This window comes from Monopterus albus, unplaced genomic scaffold, assembly GCF_001952655.1.
Source record: "Monopterus albus unplaced genomic scaffold, M_albus_1.0 scaffold99.1, whole genome shotgun sequence".
Taxonomy (NCBI): domain Eukaryota; kingdom Metazoa; phylum Chordata; class Actinopteri; order Synbranchiformes; family Synbranchidae; genus Monopterus; species Monopterus albus.
The window spans coordinates 878,813-886,041 of record NW_018127979.1 but is presented as its reverse complement, the minus strand read 5'-3'; positions in this window follow the sequence as shown (position 1 = coordinate 886,041).

Genomic DNA, 7,229 nt, shown 5'->3' with positions numbered 1-7,229 from the left:
TAGGGAAACAACCACACACACTCCTACGGGCAATTTAGAGTCACCAGCCACCATAAGATGCATACCTTTGGACTGTGGGAGGAAGCCGGAGTAACCAGAGAGTACCCATGCAGGCACAGGGAGAACATGCAAGCTCCACACAGAAAGGCATCAGGTTGACCAGGGCTAGAACCCGGAACCTTCTAGCTGCAAGAAGACAGCACTAACCACTGAGCCAATTTCAAGCCAATTGTAACTTAAACCTAACAGGTAAACAAGTATTCATCCACTGAAGCTCATTTTGGTTATTTTACATGATTTTGTGATTTTCCATTTGCCATATCATACAGTATATGCACATAAAAATATTCTTAGTAATATCCCGACTGCTATCTGAATGCTCAGCTTTCAATACAACATAAAAGCACCATAAGTACAGTTAGCTATAGGCTTGTTTTGTTCATTTATGCAGTCTCTGCAAACAGAATTGTATCCAGATTAAAAATATGTATGAATCTTTGTACAGATCAAAAGATAATTGTATTTTACAGTAAGGGCCTCATTTCCCAGAGTTTCTCAGCCATGTCCTGTGGCATTTATGTTCATTCCATTGTTCAGTAAGATGCACCATGGGATATTTTTTGCGTGCCATCCTTGATGGCATCCGGAAACTTCCACCAGCTATGATTCATCATAATGCTGTGATATTAAGGCTCAGCACCTGTCTTTGTGTGCCTCAGTGTTACCTGCCAAGTGTTTATGTGAGTGCATTTTCTTTGTGGTGCGATGGTCAGCAACATGAGAGGTGTTGTTTCCTTCTGTGTCAGAAGTGTTTGTGTGACTTTATGTGTTGTGTGGAGTTTTTGGTACGGCCGGCATGGGGTGCTGAATAAGCCGGATGCCACACTGAGTGGGCACATGCCCTGGAAAGTGCCAGAGGACAATCGACACTCCTGCCAAACACACACACTCTCATATAACGTTTTGTTCTTTGTCTTTCTTTCTCCTTTTTTCCTGTCCGTATCTGTTCTCACTATTGCTCTTTGCTCCTTTTTGCCTGCGGCAAGACAGCTGTGTCCATCAGGCTGTGAGGCCCATAACATGGGTCACACGCTAAGCGCACACTAAGATCATGGCAGTGGAGCAACATTGCTAGCTGTTTGTGCAGGGAGGAGATGTGCAGAAGCTCAGCTTTTCCAATTGACTGAGAAAAGATACACTTTCTAAGTCTTGCAGTTGTCATCTGTGATATAACTAAAATATATACAGTTCAATATTCAAAGTTTATTTAAATTGTATATGTTGATGCCATAATCTGTACCTCATCAAAAATATTGTGATGAGTGTCCAGGGACCCCTTATTGTGATTGACACTGTACATAATGTATTAATTTGAAAAGAAACTGTTTGGTTAAACCATTTATAGATTAAAATGTAGAACAGCAGTGAATTATAATCATAATTAGATAGATATATCAGTCAACATTTAAAAAATCACTCTTTCAGGTTGCAGGCCTCACTCCATTCGATTAAGTATTTTAATGTGGAGCTGGCAGCAAACGAAGTACTGGTGTTTTGAATGATTTCACAATAATGAGTAGACCATCACAGTGGCCATTGAATCAGATCCATTATGATTTTATGGCTGGTTGAGCAGAGTTTAAACGGTGCCTTCTTTAAACGGTGTTGTCAGCTTCACTTAAAATTACCTGAATCTTTTATTACATTTTACCCATTATGAATGACAAAAAGTGGGAATGGCATAAAGGATGAATCAGTCGCCTAATGTCACATCCAGAAGTTTTTTTTTTTTTCCAAGATAAGCAAAGATAATTTTTACAATGTTAATGACAAGTGGAATTTGTTTTAATAAAATGACGGGACTTCTCTGGATGTTCTTTGCAAGTAAAAACTTAACTTTTATTATGACAAGGTGAAAAATACACAGTAAATGAAGATCCAGCTTTTACAAAAAGCATAAAAGATACAAAAATAGGAAGAACAAAGTATAACTGGTTCAAGATTCTTATTGAAATGTATAACAAAAAAGAATGTAGCCCGCCACCGATTTGATTTAAATGTAATTTTTATTGCACTTATACATATTATATATTACATATAAGCTCTGTTGATTCTCATTACAAATGCATTGATGACATATCTCTATGAATTAACGGTGTAACTGTATAAGCGTACCACAGTGTCTTGTTAAACTGCAGGGCTGGAAAACATACAGGTTGTTACAGATTGCTACTTATCTGCTCAAACCCGTATCCAGTAATTAATGCACTGGACTATTGACTTCTTTTAAATAAATCATTAAAAGTTCAAATGAAAGCATGTGAAAGCATATAATTTGTATAAAATTTAAAAGAGTGTACGTTTGTCTCAGTGAATTTACAGTTAGTTTTTCAGTGTAGATTGTCAGTGTTCATATCCATTTTTTATTTTTCAGTTCATGTATCTGGATTTTGTTTAATTGTTGTTGAACAGCCGATATTTAGTGTATTAAAATAACAGTAACCCTGCTGTTAGTAATCCATTGCCAACCAGCCATGTGGTGCTGTATTTATAGTAAAAGTATTGTCACACATTGTTACAGCTGCTCAAATTCACTTAATGTCGGGCTTTAAGGAGCAGCTAAAAGCTTTGCTTTAACAGCTTTGTGTCTTTGATGTCAGGGAACTGGATATCCCCCCAGATCTGGAACACAGTCCTAGAATAAACACTGTGGTCTGGAGGTTAACTTGCAGAGCACTATATAGCCTGAATGCTGAAATCCATACGGCTTCAATGAAGGTGCCTCTCTCACTCTTCTCCCCGCCTCTCCCCTCATTCATTCACTGCTTCCTTTCTCTCACTCACTCAAGCAGCTTTTGTAATTTTGTCTAGTGTGGCACCATGTGCTCCCTCTGCCTCTATCTGTCCCTCTTACCTCATCTGCCTTTCTCTTGTCCTCTTTCTCTCGTGGAGGGCCATTTGAACAGAGGAGTGGTGCTCCCTTTGACCTGTGCTTGTCAGTGTTAATTGTATGGGTTTAATTACAAAAACACATTTAGCACGTTGAAAGGGATTTAAGTTAAATCCTTCCTCTTCAGACCAAACATCTAGGATTTAGATGTGGCAGGGCGGTGTCGGCTATCTGAGTCAGATTAGATGTTGCCTCTTATCTTACCACAGCCTGTCTTTTGAGCTGCCTTTTATTCAGCTGCCTGTCTGAGGTTTTGCAGGCTGCTTAGATGTTCTTAGTAGGGTAGCTTCATTTGTATGATGCACCCGCTCATTGCTTCCATATAGAATGATTTACAGTAGCGCAGCTTTCTGCTCATTAGCTATCAAATCAACAGTAAAAACAACCCAGGGAGTTTTAAAAGTGGCCCTAATTTTAAAAACTAAATTTCAAAATGATACATCTATACTGTATATGTAACACAGAAAATCCATTTTACTATTTGGTTTGTTTCTTCTCAGATTGTTTACTTCATTCATCTCAGGTTTGTGCACACACAAACAGTTCTTGTTGTCTGGAACGATATATTTGCAATTTAAACAGACAAAAATTCAATACTTTTATCTGAAAAAGATTACACACATACAAATGCTCACATAATATAATACATGGTTAAGTAACTGAAATTAAGATTTTAGTTTAATTTTTATTTTCCATAAAGTAAAATGTGCTCAGTCTATAGAAATGTCTTTTAAATGTGGCATAGAGATATCCAGGCTTAGTTCAATTGATTTTGGTTTGTGAAGCAGCCAGTGAAGCTCTGTTTAATCAGAAGGATTTATTATGTGATTGACAGACTGTTGACAGCAGTATTGGGGCAGTATTTAGCAAGGTCTCAGAACCCCTGTGGCTAAAGTGAATTTTATGGAGACACTGGTGGGTCGCTGGCATAACAAGAAGTCAGGCAGTTTTTAAAGCTGATGCAAATGAAGGTATTTCATGTTGACATCTCACCGTCTGTGGTGTGATAGTTGATCACTTTGTGCATGGTGGGAAAATAAGAGTGAATGCAAAGCCAACTGTACAGCATAGTCTGGATGTGTGTGTGTGTGTGTGTGTGTGTGTGTGTGGTTACACCCACCGCTGTCCCTTCTCTGCGTCTGGAAGCAGAGTCGAGTACATTAGCAGACCTAATTTACAATGTATGGACTCTGTGGACTGGAACATTTGGAGTTATGGGATAGTTAAGCGCTTGGTTAACAATGCTTGGACTAAACACGGGGCTAATGTCTGGTGGTGATCTTATGTGTTTGTAATTATGAGTTATTACCAAGAAGATAAAAGAAAGGAAAGAAAGTAAAACAGTGCTAAAAAAAAACCCCCGCATAGCCTTAAAATTTAAGAGAAATACAGTAATTAAAGGTAAGTCTGTGATGAGTATTGTTGTCTTAAATTTTATTTAAATGTCACTTACATTTAATGTGAATTACATTGTTTTAATAAACATAACCTCTTTTGACTACTGTGAAATAATTACATAATATTTATTTGTTTTTAAATGGCTTTCTATTTAACGTTTTCTGTACAGTACATATTCATCTCAGTGATTAGCAATATCTGAGATGGATTCATTTACTGACATATTTCTCAGTTTTTCTTTTTCTTAAACAGGGTACAGGAGAATAAAACTCATCACTGACAAATGAGATTTTGATTCTATTTCCTGTTGAGGCACGTAAAATTTCTGTGATTAGCAATTTTAACAGTTCCAGCACAAAAACTTTAATTAAGTCTTTCCTGGCATATAGTTTATAAAATATTTAATATTTAGTCAAATGATGTGTTCAGGCAATCATTCAGAAGGTTGATTTCATTCTTACTTCAAAAGGGGGAAAATTTAATTTATGCTGCTCTAAGCAAATAGCGTCTCCAAAATATTGTATTGGCCCACATAAGCACTGTAACTAATTACATCCTGCTTAGCTTAAAGTTCAAACCAAAGCATTTTTAGATTTTGTCAGAGTTTGTTACTTTCATATCCATATCACATGCTTTGATGTTATATATGCTTGACCTGCTCATTGGCAGTTACATATTTTCATTTTACAGCCAAAATGGAAACAATATTTTACAAAGATGATATGTCTTGAATGTTTTTTTACTTCTTTTCCACTGCAGTCCTGAGGGTCATGGTTTTGTGGGCAGCACTGCCTCTAGAGGTTACACTGAGAACTACAGCCCTATTTCAATTTTTATTATCGTGTCCAAATGTAAGACTTTTCGTATACAATTAATGAATTTTAAAGAACCCCTTTAAATCTCCTCAGACACCCTTAAAATCATTTACCCAACAGTGTTAGTGAAGAATTTTCCTGTAATTTGACTAAGTTTCCATTTGTCTAAATATGTGATTGGATCTTTTCAGATGACAGCTGGCCTCGCTCTCTGTAAAATCTTAAAAAAGAAAAGAAAAAAAAATTCACACACAGTGATTTCAAATTTGTCTCTTTCCACTGAAAGGATAAAAATAAGAATGAATGAATTGCAGCTCTGAGATTTAATTGCTTTTTCATGATCCAGCAATCCTGCAGGAAAATGCAGCGTAAAAAAGCCCAATTAGAGTCTTTTCACTTTGTGCTGGAGACAGCAGGGTTCAGGCTGATTGTCTTTCTCTGCTAGTTGCTCTGCTCCAGAAGGTGATACTGGGTTGGACCCCCGTTACCCTCCGAGCCTTCTGTTAAATTTGGCAGAAAAAACACTGGGGCTCAAGGAAGAACAAAGGCGCGTCGGTTTCACCATAGAACCAGAAAAAGAATCCCTGAAGAATGGATTAATTTGGTCTAATCGACAAGACCCATTCCATGCTTACTCTAGCAATGAGAGCTTTTGGAGCAAGCAGGAAGCAGGCTCTCCTCCTTATTAAATTGCCTGAAATGGCTCGGAAGTTCTTTAGCAAGCTCCCTCTATACAGCAGATGCTCTGCATTAATTGGTCTATGAAGGCCTGACCCAAGGTTCTGTACAAGAGGTTTAAGGAGCACATTTATTCCTTGATATAACCTGGCGTACAGGATATGTGCTCACAAGGGTCATATTTCATGATATTATACAGCTCTTAATATTGTGTGTGCTTCAGGGAGCTGGTGTTTGGGAGGTAATGTTTTAACAGCAGGTAAGTTCTAAACGCCATTCATCAGAGGCCTGCTCTCTCCCATCATCCGGCCACAGCCATGACTGATGGGCCTGTCTTTTGTATGAATGTTTAGCACACTGGAAAGCCATATGCCACTGGCACCGACTCCAGCCCACCATCTCCTACTTTAGCAGTGATAGAGAGAAAAAGAAAGTCAGAGAGAGCGGCAGGATAAGGGAGATATAGTTCAAAAGCAAGGAGACAAAAGAGAGGGAGATAAGCACAAAAAGATAAAAGAGAAAAGTGAAAAGAAATACACCAGTGATGAAAACTTTAAAAGCACTTAGTAAACAGATAAGGAACTTTCTGTTACTGTAACACTCAAATACATTGCGTGTACATAGACAAACAGTCAGCTATGCACATTAATAGTATTAGAGATGTATTTTTAATAAGAAAACTGGTGGTGGTGGGAGGTGAGAGGGGAGGTGGTGCTGGGCTGGTCCATCTGTCCCAAGCAGCCTCTCTCCCAATGCTGCTGCCACCCCCTCGTGAGAGAAGCACAGCTGTTACTGGAAAGCCCTACTGTCCAAAAAGCGGCTCTCGCACTCCTCCCTTCCATCCTCCATCCATCTACCTCTCTGCCCAAACACCCCTGCAAGAGGATGAAACGAACCAGCAAACCCAGCTACTGTGCAGTCAGCCTGCGCGTCTGCAATTTCAAACCTCTTTAGATCATTTTTCATGCTCACCAGAAATGAATAATGCACACATTAACTGGTGCCAGTTAATAAATTTTCGTCTCACTGCACTATATTTTTCAATAAGGGTCTAGCTGCTTCGTTTTGTTTTGCAAAACAGTCTCAGAGGGTTTCCTGCTGCAAATGATCCCAGCCCCCCTCTTCATCCACAGCCAGAGAGCCTTTCCTTGACTTAAGAAATAATAAAATGATCGTAAATCGGTTTAAATTTTCAGTGTTGCAAACAAATGTCAGTCAGTATATTTTCCATGATCATATTCACAATTATACTGCCTTTCTCAGCTGAATATAATGCACAACACTCATAAGAGTGCATCCTCAACATTCAGCCCCAGGGCACCGCTACATAGAAACAGAATCAATCTTGGGGAACTTCCAGCCTTTGTAAGGGAGCCAAATTGGCAGAC